Here is a 15,272-nt window from a genome sequence, read left to right as displayed (position 1 = left end):
TTTTCTTTGACTACGAGGAATCATTTAACATGCAAGTATTAATTATTTAGATCAAAGCTGTTATTCCAACATTGTTTTATCGCTTTTTATTATCGATTGTTTTATGATTAGGCAGCATTCCCTGATTGGCTGACAATTAACCCAAGGTCGTCAGTGTAGTATGCTTTTGCCAATTCTCCGTTTTCTGCAAACCGCCTTATTGATAAGTTGTTTTTTTAAACATGTAGATTAACGAATATTTTCAGGTAATTCTATGAATTTCGAATGGATATATTTTTTATCAGTATGCTCCCAAAATATTCTATATCTACGTGACTGATATAAATAGTCTAATATTTAGAATAAAGCGAAGTTAAACATGCAACTTATTTATCCTGCAAGCGTAACACCAAGTCGATTCATGGTTACATGAAATAATAATAAGGTAGTAATCACTATAAGTGAACACACATTTTAGTTAGTTCAAACAAAAATATTGATAAATAGATAATGTAATTACCAGAAAGGGGTTTTATGGAGATTTTAGTAATTTAATAGTTGAATTCATGAATCGACCATAATGAGAAACCAGGTTTTCCGCCATCATCTGCTCATTAATGACTGTCTTCAAGAGGTATTACTTGAAGTTCTAGTGAGAATCAGTAACCAGTGGAATCCAACCGTGTTTGTTGTGAGGCATTTACTCACTGAAGACAATGATGGGCGGTGGCGCAATATCGTGGATTAGTTAAAGTTAGACATTAGCACTGTTGGATGCCGGCTCATTGGTCAAGAGATTCTGGGTCCTGGGTTTGACTTCCGATTGTGGGATCTCTGATGCTCACTACTGAGGAGTCCCATACTAGGACGAAACGGCACTCCAGTGTTTCCAGGTTCTCCAAGGTGGTCTAGCTTTAATCAACTCATGAACTCAACTATTAGATATGTAATTATCAGTTATACATGACCGAAATTGTGGTTAAATGATCATATCGTTTATTAACAAGTTTTATCTGTTTCTTGTATATATATATATTTTTTAATCCGCTTATCAAAGTAAATAATAAATCATGTTAATCAGGATTATTATACATTTGTAAGTAATTTAATCATTGATTCGACATTATCTTATAATTCAATAATATATACTGAGTAGTAAACCTTTTTAGAAAAAGAAACTGATGTTGTATACAGTCCAAGCATCATAATTATTGTAAGTTGAACCGTTAAACTTCTCATGATTTGTTTCTTATCTTATAATGGTGTACAATGATTTTGACGATGTTGGATTAACTGTGTAGATATAATGTCTAGAACATTTTAATCAATAATCTGTAAACCAAATGTAATTTCGTAGATCCAATTTGTGGATGTCTATCGTATTAAATGTACAATAATGTGAGCTGTAACAATATTTGAAACATAAAAAAAGAACTTGGTTATCATAATCAATTTAATTAATGGACGCGAAGAATCCACCTAGAGGAGTTTGAAAACCCTGATACGAAACCAGTGATGAACATGGGCTCCAGAATCCTGAAGGAAAAAATGACGTATAAAGCAATTGTTGGTCACCGGCTACCATGAGACTGCATCTCCTATGCTTGTTCCACTGCCATGTAGATCAGATCGTTAGGTCGAAGGATCCGACTAAAACAAACACATACTTCGGTCTGAGCACCCGAGGAGTATCACAGCTCACACACAAATCAAGTGACTTTTGTGGAGCATATTTATTTGGTGCCCCTTTGTACGAATATTTATGTGTCCAAATAAATAAATAAATACAATCTATAGGAAGATAGAAAAGATTGCACCATAAAGTGATTCGAGACTTCAGTTATCAAATGAGGTCGATTATTACTCAGTTATTGTTACGATTTTTATGTTTGTTTTTATTTTTCTTCATAACTGTCAAGTAGACAATTATCTTTCATAACTCTGACCTGTAAATTACGTTCATTATTATGTTCTTCTCTAAATCCTTGATTATACATAACCTCATTTGATAATTAGAGTCTCGAATAACTATCTTTTTAGAGACAACTATAAATACGAATGTAAAGCTTAAGTGAATGATTTCGTCGAAAAGAGGAATTTCTTCGCTGGATTACGATCTTCGTGAACCAAAAATAATCATAAATTCACTCGTTTAAATCACGTGATTTGTGATTTAGGTAAACATACGTAATTGGTAACTTCTAGTAAACAAATATTAATTTTAATAGTTGACTTCATGAGCTAGACCACTTTTGAAAACCTGAGAGCACTGGATGGCCGTTTCGTCCAAGTATAGGACTTCTGAGTAATGCGCATCCACAATTTCGCACACCGGACTCGAACCCAGGACAATCTTCATAAATTCCCATTCTGACAGTTGCTTGCCATTTGTCTACTTATTGTTTGTATAAAATGAAATTTCAACTGTTTTATTTGTTGTCAAACGCCTGAATGACATTCAAAAAAACCCGTTGTGATGTTGAGAATAGAAAGTAATTCACTCTGAATAAATTCTTAAATAAACTGGTACTATTTTAGTACTTCAGTTTGAGAGAACACTTGATAAATAATAAAAATTATGTATGCTTTATTGTCAGATAACTAACTATTAATATTGGCTTCTAGTTCGTAAGAAATATTGAATCTCACTATACATATTTATATTTATAACTGAGCCTATGTAAATATATATATTTGTATTAGTAACCTCTTTGTGAATCTGTTTATTCTTGTTGTTTTGACCAATCTTCTAATTGACAGATAACTTAAATAAAGGACGCGATGTTGCCATAGCTACAGGAAACGTTAAGTTCTATCAGTATGAATTATCTATAAAATGTATAAACTCTTATTTAAGGACGCTTACAAACTGTAATATTTTAAAATCGACATTAACTAACAATATACTAATAGTTTTAACAAATCTTGTACATTTAAGGATCAGCTAATGTTAAACAAACTTAACAGTTTCCATAGATTTGATTCGAATGAAATACTAAAGCAGCTTAAATTACTGAAATATATTTGTACAGTCTATTCTTCCATATTTCATGGAAATGAGAGATTCTATAAACTACACTAACTCATAAATAGTTTATTCAAGTACTATCCATCAGGGATTGATTTCTGTTTGAGAACCACAGAATAAGCAGAAAGCACTGAACAGTTGTTTAGATTTAGTATGGAACTTTTAAAAACTACCCATTAGTAAGACCTGCAAGCAGTGGAACCTAGAACTCAAAGTATTCAGCCATTACAAACGAAACTGTGATTCATTTGAATGCCACTAAAATAAAATGAATAATCTTGTTTGCTATACAAAATCAATTAAATGAAAAGTTATGAGTATTACTGTCATTTTTTCAACGGATTTTATGCACAGAGAAAATCAATTTAAAATGAATACAATAATGAACATATACAAAATGTTTACTACATTAGGATTGTACAGTAAGCTTTCTTGTTTTAATTAAACAATGATTAGCTCTAAATAAGTTGATAAAAGTCATTAGATAAAGTCGTAATTTCCGTAGTATGATTCTATGTGCCAAATTATGGAAGGAACGCTAGTTTAAGCTTTCTGCTGATAATATTTGAATAACTAAATATTTTCCAGAATATTTACATCAGTATAGAGAGTTTGTGGAGATTGTTGACTTCTCATCGATTAGACCACCGACTGGAAACTAGGAAATACTGAATAGCTGTTTGGATTTCGTATGGAACTCCTTAGTTATACTTATCTACGACCCTACTGGCAATCGAACTTCTGACCTTCCGTCACACAGCTAGAGCTTAACTTCTAGACCGCTTTGCCAAAGTTCAATGGTATACAGAAGTTTGCAATATTGGAAGACCGTCTTCTATAGCTTGTGGTGTATAACTGTATCACGATCAACGTGACTGAACTCTATTGTTGAGGAGTTCGAAGTTTTCAATGGTCATCTAATTAAGATCAGCTCATGATGAAGTCTATAAAAATTTAATAATCTTCATAAACCTTATATATTATTTATAACCATATGCTCATTCGTAACAAACTTTGAGAGACAATCACAGACTTTCGAGTAAAATACCTTAATCAGTGTAATTGAAATCGTTTCGACTGTGAAAAGTTTATCCACCTTAGGTATTTATAGGTCGCGACTCAGTATCGCGAACTGACTGATTCTGATAATATAAATCGTTGGATTTTAGCTCACTGGTATAGAGGTTTACTAATATTAGTCCATGGTACAATCTATAAAAATATTTTAATGGTACAAGTTCACATGACCAATCATTGTAGTATTCACTGATTGTAAACGAAACATTCATTCAACATTTCACAAACACTGAGGACCATCTAAAATTCGAAACAATATTATGATGAGAAAGGGGATATTAAAGTAATTTAATAGTTGAATTCATGAGTCAATTGAAACGTCATATTCTGACTCAGTGGTCTAGAGGTTAAGTAATCTCGCGCAAGACCAATAGATCTTCTGTTTGAATCCCACGGGGCAGGATCGTGGATGCACACTGTTGAGGAATCTCACATTAGAACAAAACGATCGTTCAGTACTTCCAGGTTTTCTATAGTTGCCTAGCTTCAATTGACACATGAACTTAACTACTAACTATTACTATGATCAAGAAGGTAACATTGAAGCCAAAATTATAACATAATGACTTATTTCAAAAATTTCAATTCATTTCCTTGTGTTTATGTGTATAAGCGATCTATAGTGTAGCCGATATCTTTTGTAGCACATATCAATCAAGCAATTTAAGGACATTTAAAAGTTATTCGAAGATTTATTTGCATATATATAAATCAAAAAAAAAAAGAATAAACTTTCAATTCTTCATTTTCATAAGATATCAAATCAATCTTCAATTTGATGGACATGAGAATTGATTTATTTAAATGAGAATAATTTTCTTCTAGTTGTTAGTCAAAGAAAGTTCACTTTAAAATTGATATACACCAAAAGTTAGTTATAAAGAAGGAAAAAAAAAGAGGGAAACAATGGATAGTTTTTTTTGAAATTCAAGGTCATTTCAAATAAAATATTAAAGTTTTGTATATTTACTTACCTATCTACTGACTTGCTTACTTACTTACTGTTGGGATATTCAGGAAAATATCCCAAAAATTATTCTATTAAGTCTAATGCTATTCTTGGACTTGGAGATGGTATTATTCTATTATTGGTCAGTGCTTATTTCACGTGTCATTTTCCTACGGGTCAATATTGTACAATGTTATTTTCTATTTTATGGCACGATGTGGTCTGCTTGATTAGTATATAAACAGAGTGTGTTTGAAATATAATGATTCAGATATCCGAGGCTGAGACTTGTGTTCTGGACTCAACTGGCTGGGCTTGACAGGGAAGCAGGACCAATCAGAACCCTAGGCCGTTCTTACGTGTTTGCGCGTCTTTGGTCCGATCAATAATTCGCTACTCCTTAATCAGCAGCATTTTCACGTTATAACACTTACTTGCTGACTTACTTACTTACTTACTTACCTACTTACTTACCTACTTACTTACTTGCCTTCTTACTCACTTACGTATGCCTGTTGTAAATGATTTATATGGAAGACTGATATAGACACTCTTATTCTTCTTATTTTTATTATTATTATATAATCTAACAAACAGTACGTATAATTTTAACAAAATCTAAGTATCACTGATGAAAATGATTTACTGTTTGTAATAACATCAGTGTAGAGTTGAGATTAAAATAACTGCGACAAGTTTACAGCTAGTATTTAGCTAGTACTATAATAGTTTTGATGGACCGATAGTGTATAGATAAGAAAACAATGATTTTTGCAAGATATAAATAGATTTTATCTAAATATACATTAAAGTCTTCAACGGGTTACCCTCCTTGTCATCCAAAGAAACAAAGACACAAATTCACCATTACTGATATAGACTTTACGTCTATCTTCTTAAACCCTCTTAAAGATAAAAATAAATTTTTAATAGCCCTCCCCCCTCCATTTACATCCTAGTTACAATTACGTATTATTAGGGATTCAGAGTTAGAGTCATCACGAACTAACATCATTTATTGGTAGTATTTTTTCCAAACAATTAAATATAATGGAGAATTTTATTGATATGTTAAAATACTTGCCCAAACAGGACGAAACGCGCGTCCTGGATTCCACTGCTAGCTACTATCCATCTTTGCTTATATTATTGTTACTATTTATATATCTATCTACACTTTTGTCTTATCATGAATAAATCTAGATGTTGACTTGAAGAAAACAAAAATGAGACTAAAATAAAATTAATTATTTCCATGTCAAATAATGAATATTCAATAGTTTATTGACTTCAAAATATGATATCATGTTTGTACAGATCATTAATAAATGGAAGTTAATTGAAAACAGATTATCATTCCCTTTTAATATATACAGTTCAAGATGGATACATATTATGTTTAATCATCTTTAAAAAAGAAAAAACAAACAAACAACATACTTGAACTATTTATTGATATCTGATTATCATTTAAGTGGAATCACACCCTATTTTATCGATTTCAATCAATAAAATGTAAATAACATAAACCAAAATGAGAAATAAGAATTTGGTTACTTACTTACATCTGTTAACTTTCGTGATGAATCATAGGTCGCCCACTAGCATTCTTCTTCCAACTCTGTCCTGGACAATCTTTTCCAGATCTTTCCAGTTACTGTTCATTCTTTTCAAATCTGCTTTCGATTCTCGTTAGAGTGTGTTCTTTCATCTTCCTCTTTTCTGTTTGCTTTCAGGATTACTAGTTAGAGGTTGCCTCATGATGCAGTTTAGTGATATCTGCAATGCATTTCCTATCTACTTCCATCGTCTTTTCCTAATTCACTCTTCATCTGGAAGCTGGTTTGTTCTCTCTCACAGTAGGTTGTTACTGATGTTATCCGACTAACAGACAAGTTCATTGTTATAAATTTGAAGCTTCAAGTGATCTATATTATGTAACACAGTACCCAGAGTTTTATGAAATTGTCAAGATGAAAAAGCATTTACCTTCAAATGCAGCCATTTTCACTAATTCATTTGTTTTTTCTCTCTGGTAAACACTGTACATAATTGATATAATGGAAAGAAAAGTCAATTTTCGATTGATTTACTCATTATAAGTTTAGTTCAAGATTACCTCCGTTTTGATTCAATGTAATGATTACTCAATGTAGTATTTGTTTTATTGTCTCGTTTGATATTTTATTCTGTATAATATGCGATATTCTTGTATTCCATTGACATGAACTATGCTCAGTATGTGGTTTGTTATGTCTCCAAGTATTTTTCATATATGTGACTTAATTCTAATTATTAATGAAAATGGGTGTACAATCAATATATAAATGATTCGTCGCCATCGTTGTCTTTTGTGGTTAATAAATCATCACTTATACCAGTCTTTGTGTTCTTACTTTTGCGTCGTGGGAATTGCAGAGGTCCCTCGTTCCGAGTATAAGTGATAAGCGTTTCCGACATAACAATCAGCGACGACCAGATACAAAAAGTAGCATTAAAAGAGTCAAGAAAATACGCATTCAAACGACAAGTTATAACAATAGTTATTGGATGGTAAATAATCTTAAAGTAAAGAGTGCAATATATCAGACAACATATTAACGTTAGCATTTTAACTGGAATTTCAAAAATGGTTATCGTTTTTGTTAGTATAGAGAAGTTGTGAAGATTATTGAACGTTATAATTAATATTAAGGAATAACATTAGTTAGATAATTAGTGAAGACTGAGAAGTACTGAATAATTCTTTTCTCTTCGGCTGTAACCTCTCTAATGTGCAACCATGGTCTTAAAAGGTGTGGAGCCCAGAGTATTCAAACCTAAATCCATGCACCTCCTCTTCACACTGCAGACTTAGCGACCATTGGTTGACATTCCTAAATCCAAGTAATTTGTGTTTTTTGTCAAATTTGTAATTAAAATTAATTCTTAAGATTGGAGGGGGTAAATGTAGTGTTTATCCGATGTGAATAGTTTCTCTAATCAATTTGAAATTTCTCTATCTGAATGTATCTTCCTACTTGATCTTCTGGGTTCTTGTTTGAGAATCCTGATGAAAACGTTAGGATACTGGAACTTAATAGAAATTGAATCGGATACCACTGAGTGCTGGATATCCAGAGAAATTTATAAATAAATATTTAGCCATGTAAAGAGAGTATAAGGAAGGCCTAACTCTGAGGAGAAAGCCTCTGCATACAGGCTTACAATGCAGAGGCATCGGTCCAAGTTGCCATACCTCATTAACATAACAAGATGGACACTGGATTCATATGTGTACTTAATTCAGAGGCAATAATATATAAAAGAAAGATTGCATATAAGGATATAGTACAGGAAGAAAGAATTAGTTCGTAGAAAGAAAGATATGAAGCGATTTTAATCAGTTGTATTGGTAGGTGTTCTAGGAACTTGTATTTTCGTGCTCGCAGGCACTTCCCGGTGTGGTTAAGCAAAGGTGTAGTTAAATCTGTTAACAGCTCGAATTTAGCTCACTTAGTACAAATGGGCCGTAAAGTCAACGTAGAACAATCATTTACAGTAATATATCGTGTTACCAGCAATCTGCCTAAATCCGTCAGACTAAGAATCCTTCAGACGGCTGAGGCAGTGGCTGTTCGGATAAAAAAGCCAGAGCTCTACATTCAGAAGAAACCTGCTCAACCACTCCTTTTAACTTGGCCGACTTATTATTTCGTGATGATTTAGTGATGCGTTTCTGTTATTGTTTATACAACCTTATTATTCATCTCAGCATTAACAATTTTATTTTATTTTATATCACAAACGGTCCTAAATTCGCATGCTATAATTTTGAACGATGTATTTCGCTCAAAACCTGCCCATTTATTGGATTATTAATTTGGATATATAGTTGTGGAACCTAAAGAGAATGTATTGTAAAGAATATTCGTCGTTTTTGTTTGAATATGATGGGAATTTTTATGGAAAGTTTAACAAAATAAATAAAACCTCAAGTTACTTAAAGCTTTAAACGTGATCAACTATTCTTGATACGTAGATTTGACAGGGACATGGTCAACAAAATTACTTTGACAACGTGAAAGATGGAAAAAATGGTATGTAAAAGTCTTCGTAAAACTATCTCCATGTGTTGTTATCACGGTTAACAAACAATCAACATCGTTCGCATATACTCTCTTATCCTTCATTAAAATAAGATAAATATAAGTTATAGAATTAATAATAAGATCATTTAGTCAATAGATTTGTGTAGAGTTCTCTAACTGTTGATTGTAATTCCTGTCATGGACTGACTTCGGCTGAGTAATCAATAAAAACAATGGATCATTTGAAAGTCCGTAACCATAACATGAAATAATTTTCAAGTCAAATTAATAGATGACTGAACTTTTGAATGTAGACAATTGATTTCCAACTCTACAGTTTTAATACAATACGTTCCCATGAAAACTGAATGGTTTGAGTTTGATTTATGGCAAGATCGTTAATGGTCACTGATATAAAGTCACATATTAGGATGAAACATTTATTCAGTGTCCTGCAGTTTAATTGGGTTTTCCAATTGAAATTTATGACAAATACTATCCTTGAAACAACTACTTATGTTGAAGATTAAGTCTGAAAAAAAAAACGAAACGCAGGTAAGTAATAGAGTTTATATTATCCGTATAGTTCAGCTTTTGAAATGTAACATAAAAAAAGACATACAGAACAAGTATAAATACTTATTGAAATTATAACTGGGATTATCTTTCTTCCAACTGAGATGATATAATATTTTAGTGTTCTCCAATAGATTCTGACAATCAATATATATATATATATATATATATATATATATATAAACAAGATGTAAAGTCAATTGATTCTTGACTGTGATCATGAACCGGTTGATGTCATACCACCTTTGGAAACCTGGAAGCACCGGACGGCCGTTTCGTCCTATTGTGGGACTCCTCAGCAGTGCGCATCCACGATCCCGCTCGTGGGATTCGAACCTACTGGACCACTAAGCCGGCATCCAATGGTGATGATGGTTAGACACTATCACCATTGGTTTCCAAAGGTGGTCTAACATCAATCGGTTCATGATCTCAATCAAAAACTTAATAATCTCCACAACCCCTATACTATCGATTGATTCTGTTATTCACTTCTCACCGGAAATGTTTTTATTCTTATCTCACTAGTGTAATAAACCAATAAGTTATTCTTTCAAATATTTTATATGTAATAAATAAATATAGAAAATTATTCAATTTAATTACACGATATGATTGTTTATTTATTCTTATATTCAATAACTATTTTTAAAAAATAATTTATTGACCAATCAACTAGCAGAGAGAATAATTCCTAGGCAACTCATCAAGAATGAACCAATCATATTTGAATACACTGCTTGTTTTTTTTTGTTTTTTCTTTATAAACAAAACATGTGTCTGTTGATTTTTAAAAGGAAAAAAAATCTTTTTTTTATTTTTGAGAACATTACATGAGAACATTTTCTCAATAATAGAAAACTTTCTTCATCGGAAGAAATGAAATAATTGAAGTTGAAATATTATTTTACTGGTTTTGTTGTTGTTGATGTTGCTGGCTGTTTATTACAAATGATACATTATTCTTATTCCCTGACAATATTGAATAAAGAGACTCAATGAAATATTAAAATATTTCGAAAATGTTCTACATTTGTTACTAAGGGATTTTACAATCAATCGCTTCAACAAAAACAATTAAGTAAGTCTATAAAGTAATTATTAGTAATATATGGGTTTATTTTATTTCAGTTTAATTTAATTTTTTATTGAGATCATGAACAGACTGATGTTAGACCATCATTGAAAACCTGGGTGTACTAGACGACCGTTTCGTCTCATTGTGGAACTCCTCGGCAGTGCGCATCCACGATCTTGCTCGCGGGATTCGAACCCGGGGCCTTCAGTCTCGCATGCGAATGCTTAACTTACTGGACCGCTGAGCCGGCTGGCATCCAATGGTGTTAATGTCTAACCTCAACCAATCCACGAAATTGCGCGATCATTTACCATCGTACTGAGGTAGACACCTGTTTCTACCCGACATGGATTAGCTCCATTGGTCATTTATTTATTGATTATTGTAAAGTATATATATATATTTTTATTAAAAAAATCGATTAATTGTAGTCATATCCATTTTGTGGTTTATGTTTACTATTGAAAACATTATATAATAGAATGTATATCAATTGTGTAGGTTTATTTGGGTAGTTTGTATTATATAAGTAATTAATTATGTAAGATAATGTCATTATTGAATGTTTTAAGTTTGTTTTAATGAAGTTGTACAGAAAAAATAAGACTCATTTAATGACTATCGTAGATAAGTTAATGATATATGAAATTAATTTACATAAAACTAATTTTTATTGTTAAAAATAGTCTAGAAACATTGTATTTGAATGATTGAAACTAAGTTTTAAATTTAACGACTATTTTATATCAGTAATTATTGGGTTATTATCAATAACCCTAAACAGATATGTTTAGTATCAAAAAGGGTTTTGTAGATATTATAGTAATTTTAATAGTTAAAATCATGAGTCGAATGAAGCTAGACCACCATGGAAAATCTGGAAGCATTGGACGGCCGTTTCGTAGATTAGTTGAAGTTAGACATTAACACTGTAGGATGGCGTCTAAATGGTCTAGAGGTTAGGTGCTGATAGGTCCTGGGTTCGAATCTCGCGAGGCAGGGTGGTGAATGGGCACTGCTGAGGAGTCCCACAATAGGACAAAACGGCCATCCAGTTCTTCTAGGTTTTCCATGGTTGTCTAGCTTCAATTGACTCATGATCACAACTATTAAAATAAATGTTTAGGTTTATCCTATGTGTTTTCATATTACATAATGAGTTGGTTAAATATCAATATATTATTATTATGCTTCGTTTGAATGGATTATAGGGTATTCATACTTTTTTAATACTACGAAGCAAGAGAGTCATTGTAAATGAAACGAATGACTTGTATCTAATAAGGTATTAGTTAACATTTAACATTAGGAATACAAATCTTTATCCACAACCATAGTTACGGCGTGCTTAATTTATACATTAATAACTTAATTGATATCATCTATGGTCTTACATAACATAAGGTAATGTTTTTCTCTAAGGTTTCAAGAATAGATTAGAAAGAACAAAGTGGATTACCAGTCATAAATGTAAATTTCAACACCGAATTAAACAAATATTTAAGTATTGACTTCATGATCAACGCATAGAACCCCACCTAGAGCCCCTCTGTGGTTGCTGCTGGTCGCAAGCCCGGGTAAAGGAGGAGGGTTGGGCATGGGGTTACCGACCCAATCCCGTAGAAAGCTAACTCTCTAAAAAACGCTAACCAGAAAAAAAGTAAAGTAAGTACTAACGATCAACGAAAATTAAGTCTTACTATTACAAATCAAACAGAGAAGAAAGTTTAAAAATTAACACATCTCTTTATGTCTTCGGTAACCAATACAATTGTCGTAATTATACTGGTATTTAATTGGTGATATTCCTTTGATCATCAGTATGAGCTGTACATGATGTTCAATATTACTTAGATGCTAGTTTGATTTTAAACAATGGAACCTTATTCATTATAAAAGTCTAAGTTAGATAAGTTCATGATTTCAACAAAACACAACAATCTCCACAGCTATTGTTTAATGCAGAAAAACTTAGTTCAATGTGTTGAACAGGTTCCAACTGACTTTTTATTTATCTACGAAGTTAATAAAAAAATATTGATTATAAAGTGAAAAGGGATATTGTAATATTATTAACTTTTTATTTATTTCAATTGTAATACTAACATTACTTAGATATACTGCATTGAAGATACTTACTTACTTACGCCCGTTACTCCTTGTGGAGGAGCATAGGCTACCCACTAGCACTAGTCATCCAACCCTGTCCTGGGCAATCACTTCCAGCTCTTTCAAGTTGTTATTCATCCTTTTCATATCTCATTCTATTTCCCGACGTAATGTGTTCTTTGGCCTTCCACTTTTCCGCTTCCCTTCACGATTCCACATTAGGGCTTGCCTCGTGATGCAGTTTGATGATTTGCGTAATGTATGTCCTATTCATTTCCATTATCTTTTCCTAATTTCCTCTTGAGCTGGAAGTTGATTTGTTCTCTCCCACAGAAGGCTGTTGCTGATGGTATCCGATCATCGGACATTGAGTCTCTTGTTTAGACAACTATTTATAAATACTTGTACCATTTTGATGATGGTTTTAGTAGTCCTCGAAGTTTCATCTCCATACAGTAGAACTGTCTTGACATTCGTATTGAAGATTGTGATACTGATGTTGGTTGACAATTGTTCTAAGTTCCATATGTTCTTCAATTATAGGAATGCGACCCTTGCTTTGTCAATTCACCTGTACCTCTTCTAGAGTTACTGCCGTTGTCAAGCCCAGGTAAAAGAGGAGGGTTGGGCATAGGGCTAGTTACTTCAACTAACTTGCTAAAAAGACGCTAATCAAAAAAAATAATTCAAACCCCCATACATTATAATCTTACCATTATTTCTGAATTGTTTGGTCAAGATTATTGATTACATCATTGACACTGTTACTTGTTTATTACTGTCTTTTTTGTTAATTTGTAAATCTTAAAGATTTTAAATAACTTTGTCATAGAAACAAACTTCTCAAATGATCAGTTGAATAAATATTAAATCACTTCTTTTGAAAAAAAGATTTTCTTTTACGATAAATTAAGTAGACTATTCTGTTCCTCTAAAATAGTTTACAAAAAAACCTGACAGGGGATTTTTCTCCGAAGAAAAAACTAAAAAAAAACTAAAATCCCATTGGAAACTAGAATATACCATATTGTCTATAGAAAAAAAAATAAAACGGTTTCATTCATCTTTATGAATCATTATTAACAATGAAAATGTTGAATATTGAACATTAATTTAAAGATTAACATTAACCTTTTTTTTCAAAAGACAAACGTTACATAATCAATTCTTTATAGAATTCATTCAATAAAGAATAAAGTTAATTTACCTAGGAAACTATTCTTTTTCAATAAAAACTTTCTTATTTATAGTGATTTTTACGACCCCCCCCACCTAAAAAAATAGATGAGTCCATGGAAAAGAATAAAAGAGAGATTATATAATGAAATGTTTAAAAATTTCATATATCAATAATGACTTTATTAATGATCTATAAAGGGGATTGAAGAAAAAATAGTAAGGTGGAAAAATTTATTTAGTTGAAACAAGAATGAGAAGCAATCGTTCATTTGACAGATATAACTGAGAAATGAAAAACATTGGGGTATTCGAGACAAGTGAATAATAATTATGAAAGCTAATAAGGAGTAACAATAAATGGTTACTAATCAAAAATATAATGATAATAAACAAAAAAACTGACTAAAAGTCAATGGAAGAACGAAAAATTCAATGTGTTACTTTGGCATTAAGAGTTCAGGCTTAAACAGATGAATTGACAAAGTTTGAGCAGAGCATGCGTTGATGATTCAACCTCTTTTTATCACCACAAACTCAATTATGTACATTATTATCAAAGAAGACTCTGATGGGTAAATGTGTCTAGAGTTGATAAAATGTTCCCCTAATGACCTGTTAATTATTCTTCTTTCAAACGCTAATCTGAGTTATGTTCTACGATGAGTTTGAAAAGCGTTCAGTTTTTGTGGTCGATGTAACTTACTCATCAAGAGTAAGTAAATTTACAAATACACACAGATATAGTCCAAAGTGAAATTTTATCCTTAACAAATTCATCAGTGGTAGGCGTTTTAGAGAAGAGAATACAATGTCTAGCTAAATGAACAGCTTTTCTCCGATATTTTTAGATTAATCTGTCTTAAACACTTCGGAAGACATATCTATATTAAATTTAATGTTTATGAAAAGTTTTTCCTTGTACAGCTTGTGATTTTACAAGTTTTTGTTTTGATATCATGATTTCATCAGTGTGTTTGTGTGACCAGCCATTTTTAATTAGTATTTCCCGGAGTTGAAATAGTTCTCCCTCTATTGTATCATTGAATCATGTTTGAGGATATTCAGTAACATAATCGGTTTCTTTCATGATTGAATTTGACTGTTAATAAGTCTTATTGACAAGTCAGTGAGCATTTACACTAGAAATATTTGTCCGAATCCGTAGCCATTATTTACGTATACCGATGCATAATATGCAGTTAGGTGAATGTGATTATTAAGATAATA

This window comes from Schistosoma haematobium, chromosome ZW (assembly GCF_000699445.3).
Source record: "Schistosoma haematobium chromosome ZW, whole genome shotgun sequence".
Classification (NCBI taxonomy): Eukaryota; Metazoa; Platyhelminthes; class Trematoda; order Strigeidida; family Schistosomatidae; genus Schistosoma; species Schistosoma haematobium.
Note: the sequence above shows the minus strand (reverse complement) of the source record.